Source organism: Hemiscyllium ocellatum, chromosome 13 (assembly GCF_020745735.1).
Source record: "Hemiscyllium ocellatum isolate sHemOce1 chromosome 13, sHemOce1.pat.X.cur, whole genome shotgun sequence".
Lineage (NCBI taxonomy): Eukaryota > Metazoa > Chordata > Chondrichthyes > Orectolobiformes > Hemiscylliidae > Hemiscyllium > Hemiscyllium ocellatum.
Window position 1 is genome coordinate 21,087,189 of NC_083413.1, and position 13,838 is coordinate 21,101,026.

The window sequence follows — 13,838 nt, forward strand, 5'->3', positions numbered from 1 at the left end:
GAACATGGGGTGGGGTCATAATGTTTCCAGGTGGCCAATCTGTCACTCTCCCATCCACCCTTACCCAGATCACCACTTCATGGGAGGGGCAGCTAGGGCTTGCGACAACCCTCCTAACCCAATTGAGGTCCTGGAGTTGTAAACTAATGGCCGAGCGAGGACTCCAAGCCCCATATCTAGCTGGTTCAGGGACAGTTTTTGCTGGAGCTGTCGGAAGCCCCAGTTGGGATGTTCCATTATTGGCATCCTGATAAGATCAGGTGCCTCCCATCCAAGATCTGGACACCTTAGCTACATCCTGTCCTCCTGCTCTTAAAATGATGGCCACCATCCCAACACTCGCACCCCTCATCTCTGCCAAGTCCCTGGGTTGCTGCTCCAGTCTCCACCACCAAAGTCCTCACACCCCAGTATTTACCGTTATCCTGCCTTCTGAGAACTAAATGTGCTCCCAAAAGTGGCCAAGACCCTTGGTGGTGCTGCTGGCATGAGACAGAGCGAGAAGTGCAATTGTCATCCCAAACCAAGGAACACTCCTCTTAGTGTTAAATCACTGCAGTGCAGCTGATACTGGGGGCAACTGTCATGGGAACAATTCCACCACTAGAAAAGGCCAAAGGCCATTCAGCCCCTCCAGTGTGTTCAATTTAATTAGATCTTGGCTTGTCTGTATCTTCAATCCAGTTATCTACTTTCACTCTCCAGCCTCAACAGATTGTGGAAGGGAGAAAATTCCAGATTTCCAGTTTACTTCTTATAATGAAGTGCTTCCGACCTTAATCCTTAAGAATATAACTCTAACTTTAATGTTATAAATCCTGATTCTACCTAATTATTGTGACAGACCTGTCCCCACAAGAACTGCACCCCAGTGTTATACAGTGACAGACCTATCTGATGAAGGGCTCTGGCCCGAAACGTCAAATTTCCTGTTCCTTGGATGCTGCCTAACCTGCTGTGCTTTAACCAGCAACACATTTTCAGGACAGACCTATCTGCACCAGTACTGTACCCCAGAGTTAGACAGTAACAGACCTGTCCCACCAGCACTGTACCCTGGTGTTATACAGTGACAGACCTGTTTCCATCAGTACAACACCCAACAATTGAACATGTCTCCAAAAGTGCTCTATCCACATACAACATGACATTAGAAGGACAGAACTCGTGTCGCCAACTGTTTCTCACAGTTCAAGAGGAAGAAATATGAATATTGCAAAAACAGACATAAACACCAAGTAATTGTGCACAACTAAATGAAAAGGAAGCAGTTTGGAAGCTTTGAACTGGATTAGCCAGAGCTAGTTACTTATTTCATAAACCTAATGAAAGAGAAACTCCCTTGGCAATAAGGAAAGGAAGCTTGGGAAAATCACAGATTACCAGTGATAATCAGAAAGATGGCATAAATCTCTACTGAGCGGCGACCTTATTGAAACTCTTAATTTTTCTAGTGTACTTGGTCGGATCGATACAGAGAAGTTGTTTCCCCCTTGTGGAAGAGTCAAGCAATAGAGGGCATCCCTCAGAGTAAGAGGCTGCTAAATTAGGGCACAGATGTGGAGGAATTTCTACTTTCAGATGGTAATGAATCTGTAGAATTTGTTTTACACAGAGTGCTATTAGAGTTGGGTCATTAAGGATATTCAAGGCTGAGAAAGACATTTTTCATTTGTAAGGGAATCAAGGTCATGGGGAAACGGCAGGAAAGAGGTGTTGAGGATTATCATATCAGCCACGATCTCATTAAATGGCAAGGTAGAATAGATGGGCTGAATGGTCTGCTTCTATTTTTTTGACTTAGTCTATCAGCATCACAGCTATGACAAAGGATTTACTTACAGTAACGAACACGGGGCTGTGCCTCAGGGAAACAACGGACAGGGCGAAATGAGATCGGGTTACAGCAGTCCATGGGGACTGTCCTCCAACAAGTTGAGCAAAAACAAGGCAGACATTCTCCACTCCTCTTGTTCCCAAAACAGTGAAACACCATCCTCCACTTCTGCTGGATGTCACTGTTTCTCTCTCTCTCTTATATCACTTTTAATCTCTAACTGGACCCGAGTGAAGTGTCGAGGAAAAGCAGAATTCCAGTCGAAAGATCAAGACTCTCCTTGGAGAAGGAGAATAGTGGATGGCCAGGGCCAGAGGTACATGGGGTGCTGGCAACTCCTAGTTGATCAGTCAATGGGCAGGCAGCTTTCCTCTCTGTCTGCAGCTCAAACTTCACTTGTTCATTACCGATGTAACTTGATCACACCCCAATCAGCACATTGTCTGACATTGCTTTTAACTGTTCAAGGTTCAGCAGCAGCTCCAGTCATTGGTTTGACTCCTTCTGGGGGCTTCCAGTTCTTCATGTGGTGTAATTCCCAGCACAGAAACAAGCAGTTTACAGAGAGAGGAATGCCCGGTGCTTATTTTTGTAGTTCTTTAATGTGGAATTTCCAATGGAAGGTATAGTTGGCAATCCAGTAAGTGTCACATATACTGGGACACACTATAGCCAATGTAGTTTATGGAATATTGTTTTTTTAAAAAAGTATGTCAGTCAGTAAAGCTGAGTTTAAAATATTAATAGGATGAAATGCTGAGTGTTTGGAGCATTTATAATTTTTGGATTCAGATCGCCACCATCCACAGCAATATGCTTTTCTGAAAACAATCCCTTGGTTTAGCTGGTCCTGCACACTGCCCACTCACTCCTGTTTCACAGTTTCTTCACAGTGGAAGGAAACAATTCCAAATGTTTGCTTGTCCTCTGGGATATCACTGACTGTGGGCCAGTCAGTGGGAGTTCACTTCCCTCTGAAGCAGCCCCAAGAGACACAGCATCTGCTAGAAATAGCTCACTCCACTTTCTTATCAAGTTTTGCATTTACTGAACCAACCAGAGCTCACTTCCTGCAGAAGGGAACCCAAGCAGACTGCCCCCTGTAAAAGAGGAACCAATCAGAGCTCCCAGGCTGCAGAAGGTCAGCCAATCAGAGCTTGCTCCCTACAGAAGGGGAAGTAATTGGAGCTTTGTCCTGGGAAAAAAACTGAACCAATCAAAGTTTGTGTAGGATTCTGGTGGTGCTGTGGTAGTTTATCTGCCACTGAGCTGAAAGATCTGGACTCAAAGCCCACCTCAGATGTTAATATTACAGAGATGTATTATACAACATCCAAGCAAGCCGATTGAAAATAATCCCTGCTATAGAAAGGATGTTATTAAACTGTGATGAGGAGGTGCCTGTGTTGGACTGGGGTGGACAAAGTTAAAAATCACACAACACCAGGTTTATTTGGAAGTACTAGCTTTTGGAGCACTGTTCCTTGATCAGGTAGCTAGTGGGGCAGGATCATAAGACACACAATTTATAGCACAAGATCATAGTGTCCTGCAACTGATAGAATATATTGAACAAACCTAGATTGCTGTTCGGTCTTTCGGAATGAAACCTGCAAACCGTTCTAAAAGATGAAAGACCTAGCAACAATTGACATTTGTTCAGTATATTGTATCAGTTGCATGAACCTATGTCTAGATTAGAGTGGTGCTGGAAAAGCACAGAAGGTCACGTGGCATCCGAGGATCAGGAAAATAGACGTTTCGGGCAAAAGCCCTTCATCAGGAATTCCTGATGAAGGGCTTTTGCCCGAAACATCGATTTTCCTGCTCCTCGGATGCTGCCTGACCTTCTGTGTTTTTCCAGCACCACTCCAATCGAGATTCTGATCTCCAGCATTGGCAGTCCTCACTTTCGCCTGCATGACACTATGATCTTTTGCTATAAATTCTGCGTCTTATGATCCTGCTCCACTAGCTACCTGACGAAGGAGCAGCACTCTGAAAGCCAGTATTTCCAAATAAACCTGTTGGATTATAACTTGGGGTTGTGTGATGTTTAACGCTATTAAACTAGAAAGAATGAAATAAAAATTTGCAGGACCTGAAGAAAGGTTACACCTGAAACGTTAACTTTTCCACCACCTGGTGGTGCCTGGCTTGCTGTGTCCTTCCAGACTCCTGCTTGTCTACCTTGGCTTCCAGCACCTGCAGTTTTGTCGCTAAAAAACGATTTGCAAGCATGTTAGCAAGACTGGAGGGTTTGAGCTAAAGAAGAGGCTGGATTGGCTGGAACTGTTTTCATTGGAGTTTAGAACCTTACAGAGTCATGAGGAGTATACATATCGTGAACAACAAAAAGTGGAGGAGAGTCCAAAATGAGAAGGTACAGGTTTAAGGTGATAGAGGAATGATTTAAATGGGACCTAAGGGGCAACATTTCCACACAGAGGGTGATGGAATGAGTTGCCAGAGGAAGCAGTAGAAGCAGGTACAATTATAACTCTTAGAGTCATACAGTCATAGAGATGTACAGCATGGAAACAGACCCTTCGGTCCAACCCGTCCATGCCGACCAGATATCCCAACCCAATCTAGTCCCACCTGCGAGCACCCAGCTCATATCCCTCCAAACCCTTCTTATTCATATACCCATCCAAATGCCTCTTAAATGTTGCAATCGTACCAGCCTCCATCACATCCTCTGGCAGTTCATTCCATACACGTACCACCCTCTGCGTGAAAAAGTTGCCCCTTAGGTTTCTTTTATATCTTTCCCCTCTCCCCCTAAACCTATGGCCTCTAGTTCTGTACTCCCTGACCCCAGGGAAAAGACTTTGTCTAGTTATCCTATCCATGCCCCTCATAATTTTGTAAACCTCTATAAGGTCACCATTCAGCCTCCGACGCTCCAGGGAAAACAGCACCAGCCTGTTTAGCCTCTCCCTATACCTCAAATCCTCCAACCCTGGCAACATCCTTGTAAAACTTTTTTGAACCCTTTCAAGTTTCACAACACCTTTCTGATAGGAAGGAGACCAGAATTGCATGCAATATTCCAACAGTGGCCTAACCAATGTCCTGTACAGCCGCAATATGATCTCCCAACTCCTGTACTCAATACTCTGACCAATAAAGGAAAGCATACCAAACACCACCTTCACTATCCTATTTACCTGCGACTCCACTTTCAAGGAGCTATGAACCTGCACTCCAAGGTCTCTTTGTTCAGCAACACTCCCTGGGATCTTACCATTAAATGTCTAAGACCTGCTAAGATATGCTTTCCCAAAATGCAGCACCTTAAAAGACATTTCGACAGGTACATTGAAAGGAAAGGGTTATGGGGGATATGGGCCAAGTGCAGGTAAATGGGAATACACTGTAGATCTTTTTAGGAAACTTGGTCGGCATGGATGGGTTGGACTGAGGAGTCTGTTTTCCAGCTTAGGACAGCCATTCCCCAAGCTGAACATCACATAACTGTCAGCAGTTCATACCTCAATGATCCTGACTTTAAATTCTTCAAACCTTTTTCTTCCTCATAAATCACATTTCCGGTGCCGTAGAAAACAGAGTTAATCATACACCAACACCTTCGAGCAGTAAACCACCATTCAGGAGCTGTGCAATTCAATCCTTAATACTTGGTTAAGTGTCAGCTCCAACTATATGTAAGGAGAGTCTTTGAGTCTTAGCACTGAAAGTTACAGCAAATCCACACTGTGTCCTGCTCACCTTCAAAAGCATTCTGCGGGATCTTTGACATCCATCTAAACAGAGAGATGGATGCTTATCTATTCTCCCCGTGTCAATGTGGGTTTACTCCAGGTGCTCCAGTTTCCTCCCACAAACCAAAGGTGTGCACGTTAGGTGAATTGACCATGCTAAATTGCCCACTGTGTTCAGGAAGGTGTAGGCTAGTTGCATTAATCAGGGGTAAATATTGAGTAGGGGAATGGCTCTGGATGGGTTACTCTTCGGAGGGTCGGTATGAACTTGTTGGGTGAAGGGCCTGTTTCCATGCTGTAGGGATTCTAATTCTAATCCCTCACCAAGGCAGCCCTCCCTCAGTGCCACCCGCTGTATCAGTCTGGTCCTGCATTGAGACCTAACAGATCTACACAAGTACCACTAACTGAAGAGCAACAACTCATCTCTTCAAAATCAAACAATCATTTCCAAAGCACTATTTAATGTCCTGAAATATCCCAAAAAAAGGGGTGCACTCAGAGAAACTTTTGATATTGAGAGGCATAAAGGGATATTGGGACAAGTGACCAGGAGATCAGTTAAAAGGTAGAAGTTAAAGGAGTGGTCTGCAGCAGGTGAGAGATGTGGAAACACAGGAATGTTCAGGGCATTTGAGCTTAGGGATAAGGCAGATGAAGATACAGCTATCAACAGCACAGCAAGCATATCTAAATCAGAGTTGGAGGTATGCAGGCAATAAGTGGAGCTAGGCAATTATTTGATTTCAGTGAGACGTTCCACCTAAACTTTGCCTGGATAGTATCAATCTGTCCTTGGGGAGTATGACAGCTTTGATGTGTAACTGGAGCAGCCAAGACCTGGCAGTGTTCTCCCAGGCTTGACAGTCTATCTGGGAGTGGTACCCTCCCCAAGGCGTCAGTTTAACTGTCTTGTCAAAGCAGTTAAGCTAAACCTATGTCACCAGCAACAAGCACTGAACAACCCGAATCAAAATCAAGGCACAAACAGACACAGCATCGGTGGCTTCACAGCATCAGGAGCAACAGATACTAGGATCGGAACAGCAAGCATTGCAATACGTCTGGGGAATTAGCAAGGAAATAGGACTAGTCCCCTCCATCAGCGCCTAGTGGTAACTCTCAGAATATAAATTTGTGCCGGAACTTCCCATTTGATTCCAAGTGAGTTTTGAGTTAACGCTGATGGGAAAGTCAACACATCTCACTACGATTATCGCCTTGCTATCCCTCTGGGGGATGGGGAAGGGAATGAAGGCTAGCAAGACAGACAAGGGAAAGAAAATGAGGGATTGGATGTAGTAGAACAGTAGGTATGAGGGGGCAGTGGAGAGATGACAGTGCAGGAGAAATGAGGGAAGAGACTCACAGTGTAAGCAGGAAGAGAACCAAAGGGGACACGTGCGAGGGATTGGGGTAGCAAAAGGGAACTATCACTTCAGCCAAAAAGATTTCATTGATTGACAAAGCAGATTCGAAGGGCCCATCTTATAGGATCAGAAGATGATCAACATTACATTTTCAAAGGGAAATTCTTGGGCTGCATGGAACACATTCTAGTCACCATTTCTGGCTGATGGTAATTTACATCAAATACCCAATGTCAAAAACTCTCAGATATCAAATGATCAATACAGGATGCAAACAAGCGGCTCAGTGTCCAGCAGGAAACTAGCATCTGGATGGAGTCTGATATCCCGAGGTAGCTTAGTGTCTGTGGATGAGGGCAAGGGTGTGGAGCCAAGGGCTGACAGGAAGAAATTACCAGGCACTGGTAACCGATTTTAGAAAAACAATAAGTAAAACAAATTTCTGCATTACAAGAGTTAAACTCCACCTTAACAAACAGTGAAGCTGTGTTGGCACAAGGTAACTTTCAAATACTCAGAACCATCTGGTCTGCTGATTGCAATTGTCTACAGAGGCGCACACAGGGGTATTGACTGCCAGAGAAAACACAAATGGAATTTTACATAGCAAAAAAGCTCATTAATTGATTGTTAATAAGTGATTAAATAATGATGGCAGGCCACTGTGAAATTAAACCTGTTATCCCAGGGTACTACCTTGAATGGCTGTCATGTTGGGAAAACATTCATACCTATCTGGAACTTGAATGAAAAAGGCAGGTTGGAGCCAACTGTTTTCAGCTCGTTACTCCCGAGACTACTTCTGAACCTGCTATGTTATTGTGTGGCTTGATTCCTGTTTATAAGAATATCCTGATCAGAGTCTTCACTGTAGCTTTCACCACCCAGCTTTGAGTTTGGTTTTCCATTGTTGATGTTCCAATGCCTTTGTCAAATAGATTCAATTTCTACTCCAGAAAGTGAGCACATTAGCCAGGCTGACATTCCCAGTGTGGCACTGATCATCAGAGGCTCCACCTTCTATTAAACCAAGGCATCTATCTACCTGCCAGGTGGATGCAAATGATCCCATGACAGTATTTGGAGTTTGAACTAACAATTATCATTCAAACCACATCTAAAGTAGACTCTGTATTTAATAGATGTTTGTGGAAATTTGCTGTGTACAAATTGGCAGGTCATGCTCCAACAGTAAACATAGTTCAAAAATATTTCATTGGTTGTAAAACACTCTGTAATGTCCAAAGGTTATCAAAAATGCTATTTGGGTGCATTTCTTTTTTGTTCTTCAGAATCTGACTTGACATACCTTTGTTGTCCACTTTCACCTTCATCCATCACTGAAAAATCCATTTGCATGAGATTTAATCCATAGCTATTATTTTGCAATCGTGGTTAATATTAAATCATCAAAAGATACAGCATTTAAAGGAAACAATTATTTAATTTCAAAACACAGAAGATTGCCTAGAACTGTATCAGTTATAAGGGGCCTCATCTTTATAGAGATCGGTATAAAGAAGGTTAAGAGGTGATTTAACAGAGGTGATCAAAATGTTGAATAACAGAAAAGTAAGTGAGAAGTGTTTTCATTGGCAGGAGGGTCAATAAACTGAGAATGAAGATTTGAGATAATTGGCAAAACAATAGGGAAGCTGAATATGATTTTAATGCGACAAGTGTTACGATCATGAGGAAAGGTCATGGCATAGTGGTAATGTCACTGGATTAGTAACTCTGGGACCCCAGACTGGGGTCATGCGTTCAAATCCCACCATGGTTGATGGTGACAACTCAATCAATAAAAATCTGGAATTAAAAAGCTAACTCACAAATCAACAATGTTAATTAGCCAAAAACAAAACATCTGATTCATTACTACGCTTTACATAGAGAAATCTTCCATCCATACTTGGTCTGGCTCACATGTGACTCCAGACCCACAGTAATGTGGTTGACTCTTGGCTGCCTCCTCAGGAGTTACTTGCTGACCGAGCCAACAAACCCATATCACTTGGACAAATAAAAACTAAATCTGGAATGTCCTGACTGCAAGTAATTTTCAAAAGGGAACTGGATTAATATTGAAAGGTAGGAATCTGGGGGAGAGAGCTGGAACAGATAGGGTCAGGGAAGTGGAATAAATTGATCTACTTCAAAGAGCCAGCATAAGCACAATGGACCAAATGGCTTCCTTCTGTGCTCGATGATCCTTCGAATTTTAATCCTTATATCATGTTGTGAAATCAATTAACTGTAATCCTTTCAGAAGTGGCAGGCCTTTGTGTTCATTATGAAAAAATTGCTATTCTATACAAGTCAATGGCTTCCTTCAGAAATGAAAGTTAATCCATATTTAATGACCAATTACAGTAATTAGAGACAAACATAGGTACTTGTCCATCACACGCAACAAAATATTAAGTCACCTTGCGTGTCAGTAGTAGATGTCAACTCAGAATCATATTCCCATTCATTCAAAGGAACTAACCCCTTTTTCCTTTATTTATTCATGTCATTGTTTAGGTCAGCATTTATTGCCAATCCCTAATTGTCCACAGGACAGTTGGGAGTCAGCCACATTGCTGAGAGTCTGGAGTCACATGTAAGCCAGACCAAGTAAGGATGGTTTGTTTTCTTCGCTAAAGGACTTTAATGAATCTGGTGGGTTTTTATGACAATTGACGATGGTATCTTAGTCACTATTTTTTGAGACTCATTTGACACTTCTGATTTATGAATTAAATTGAAATTCCACAGCTGCCACAGTGGGCTTTGAAGACTTAAATTACAAGCCTCAAATTATAACAACAATGCCATCAATTTCTCATTGTCCAATGGAAACTCTGTGTGCTAAGGGGATTATAATTTTTATTTCCTGTTTAATGCTGGGCAAAACAATCTGAGCAGGAACATTGACAGGCTACGACTGGCTATGGGCATTATTTTAATTGAATGTTCCTGGGAACTCGGAAGTAAAACCAACAGGAGATTTCATCGATGAACCTCCCTCACTTTGGCGAGATCGCCATAGCTTTAACCATCTTTATGTGAAATTGTGCAGATGTTTGTTAAGGCTGAACTTTGACCTCTGTTATTGGAAAACAGCTGTGTGTGAAGTAACCTGGGCGAGACGTGACATAAATCTGTGTGTTAAAGAAGGAGCTGGAGTTTTGGGGCTCAAAACACTTCTGCAAACATAACTTGAAATGTGAACTCAAACCCCACAACAGCACATGAGGGAATTAAATTTCATTAAGAAATTCTGGGATAAAATGCCAGCCTCGTTAATAATGATCCTGAAACTACCAGATTATCATGAAAACACATCTGGTTTATTAACGTTTTTCGGGGGAGGAAATCTGTCATCCTTGCCTGGTCAGGCCTTATATGTCATCCCAGACACCCAGCAATGTGGTTTTATCTTAACTGTCTCTGAAATTCCCTTTGAAAACCATACAGTTACATTACACTGCCAGAGAAGGCACTGTGCTACACATGGATTGCAGCAATTCAAGATGGCAGCTCACTACCACCTTCTCCAGGCCAATCAGACTGGCTATAGATGTCGGCACAGCCAGTGCTGCCCATAAATCATCATAAGTATTAAAACAGGGAGAAGTGATGAGAAATTATCCAGGCCGGGTTAAAAACAGCAGTAGGATTTCTGTTTTCAACCATTATCTAATGACAGAGAGTGAAAAGGAGACAAGCAGGGGGGTATAAGGGGCATAGCGAGGTTGAAATATGCATGAGCAAGGGGTCAGGACCTAACTGATTATGTTTCATAAGATTTGGCTCTCCTCAGTTACTATTTCTGATGACAATTCTGTCTTCTGAGGTGTAACTCGATCAATGCTCTTGGCCCCTTCCCTGGTGTTGTGCTTACACATGCCAGCAGAGGCCACAAAACAGCAGCCAGGGCCAGTATATATCACACAGACTCACCTCCCTCTCCAACAACTGCGCAAACACCAGGGAATGGAAAACAAGAAACAGTACAGAGGTCAGCTGCCTGGCTTGAGGTCAGCTGACTGGAATACAATGGAGTGGAATGAATGCAGGTTAGTGCCTGTGTGAGAGTTTCTGTCAGTAATATTATCTTGAACTTTACAACATTAATGCATTGCAGTGCTGTACAGGCCCTGGACTGATCTCGAATTAGCTGGTAACACTCGGTGAGCTATCAGAGGTCTCAGTGCTTGTCAAATAGAAAAAATTCACTTTTATATTTCCCACTTGCATTGTCTCAAATCATCCACAATATTATACAACCATGGAAGTATTTTTAAAATACAGATGTTGCATTTTCAACAGTGCTGCAACAGCCATTTTATACATAGCAAGATCCCACAAATAATAACAAGAGATGATTTTTAGCTTCAGTACAACTGGCAGATGAGTATTTCCAGGAGAAGGTGAACATTTATAAATACTGACAGTCCCAGATGTTCCAAGGTTGAGGGAGGGAGTGGGACAAAGAAATGTAGATTTAACTAATATTTAGGATTGGTTGAAGGCATGGTGGCTGAGCAGTTAGCACTGTTGTCACATTGCACAAGGTAACGGTGTTCGATTCCAGTCTTGGGAGATTATCTGTATGGAGTTTGCACATTCCCCCAGTGTCTATGTGAGCCCCTTTGGGTGCTCTGGTTTCCTCTCACAACGCAAAGACGTGCAGGTTAGGTGGAGTGGCCATGCTAAATTGCCTGTAATGTCTAGAGATGTACAGGCTAGATAGACTAGCCATGAGAAATGCAGGGTTACAGGGATAGGGTGGGGAGTGGGTCCAGATGGCTCTTCTAGTTGACTCTGGCTGAATGGTCTGCTTCCACACTGTACGGTTTCTATGACTCTTTTGAAAAAAATTGTGTCCACAGAATGTGGGTTTCTTTGGCAGCATTTATTAACCATTTCTAATTGTCTTGGAGAAGGTGGTGATGATTAAGTGCCTTCTTGAACTGTTGCTGTAATCTCACAGTGCTGGAAGGAATGTGACACACTGACATTTAAGAAATGGCGATATAGACAAAGAAACTCATCGGTGAGTTGCTGCAGCACATCTTGCATTAACTGAAAGGATTGAATGGCAAAGGTGGTGAATGGAGTACCAGTCAAACCAGCTGATTTATCCTGGAAGCTTCTCGAGTGTTATTGGAATTTCATTAATTGCGGCAAGTGAGGAATATTCCATTAGGATCCTGACTTTTACCTTGTACAAGGAGGACAGGCTTTGGGGGAGATGGGGGAACTCACTTGTCACAGGTGTCCCCAGCTCCTGAGCTGCTGTTGTAGCCATAGTACTTATGTGGTTTCCTTTTCACACAACAAAGACAACATTTACATATCGTCTTGAAAGTAGTGTAATGCGCTCGAGCACTTCACAGAAATGTTGTCAGACTACAATTGGCTCCAAGCCACAGAACAAGGAACATCAGGATAGGTCAAAGGGGTAAAGTGAAAAAAAGTGCTGAAATTAGGAGACAGGAAAAGAGTATTAGAGATGGAGCTTCAGAGCTTTGGGCCTCAGCTGCTGACCGCACAGCAACGAGTGATGGAGTGACAGGTGTAGGGTGTGACTGATTGAAAGCTGGATCAGAGGGATAGATTAAAATAATGTCTCAAATAGAGAGAGAGAGAAAAACAGAAAGTGTCAGAAAATGATGAACAAATGGAATGTACTCTCAGTTGGAGCAATTGCAATAAAAATCTGGGCAAAAGACAAAGACTGGTACACTTCTATATCCATTTTTCAAGATCTCATGATATCTAAAGTAGCTTACAACCAATGAACACAGTTTTTAACACAGTATTTAATAACTAATTGAATATTGCAATGTGATGGGGATGGGAGATTGGTTCTCTCTTGGCCTCAGTCTATTGTTATTAACTTGGGGTTCCATGAGCATGGAGTGCACATATATACATTGAAAATGGCTGCATCAGTGCACAGTATTTGGCAGAAACACATCAATAAGCTACCTTTACATTTATATAGAAAATTATACCAATGCAGTATAGCAGCCCAGCAGGTTGTGTTCCACATAAGCTACCTCCCAAACTATGTCACCTCAATCTGGCATCACATTCTTCTATTCCTTTTTCCTCCAGATATCCCCGTGTATCTGTTCTATATGCCTCGGCCACTCCAAGTGGTGGAAAAATCCACATTATAATTACTCTGATGGTAAAGAAAATTGTAGCCCAAATGTTGTTTGCCACTCATCAGTCCAAGTCTGGAGGTTATCCAGGTCTTGACTAATTTGGGCATGGACTGCTTCTGTATCTGAGGAGTCGCAAATGGGGTAACCATAAGCCAACCTGTCCACGTATGACCTTATCTTGGAAGGAAGGTCTTTGATGTAGCAATGATGATGTTTCGGCCAAGAAATAAGTGGGCGGCACGGTGGCACAGTGGTTAGCACTGCTGCCTCACAGCGCCTGAAGACCCGGGTTCAATTCCCGACTCAGGCGACTGACTGTGTGGAGTTTGCACGTTCTCCCCGTGTCTGCGTGGGTTTCCTCCGGGTGCTCCGGTTTCCTCCCACAGTCCAAAGATGTGTGGGTCAGGTGAATTGGCCATGCTAAATTGCCCGCAGTGTTAGGTAAGGGGTAATGTAGGGGTATGGGTGGGTTTCGCTTCGGCGGGTCGGTGTGGACTTGTTGGGCCGAAGGGCCTGTTTCCACACTGTAAGTCTAATCTAATCTAAAAACACTACACTGAAGAACTTCTGCTGTGATATCTTGGGACTGAGACAATTGGCTTCCATTGACCATCTTCCTTCCTGCTCAGAATGCCTCCAATTATTTCAATTCTGCTCAATCTGGCTCCAAAAGGCGGCAGAAATAGCTGACATAGAGCAGGAGGTGAAATCATTCATCAGACTGGTAGTGGAAACAGTT

General features: G+C 43.1%; 1 protein-coding gene across 1 annotated transcript in view; it reads right to left on the minus strand.

Annotated features, from left to right (window-relative positions):
- LOC132821800 (segment polarity protein dishevelled homolog DVL-3) overlaps positions 1 to 13,838 on the minus strand; it is a 121,857-nt gene that overhangs the window by 49,525 nt on the left and 58,494 nt on the right. The window lies entirely within an intron of this gene.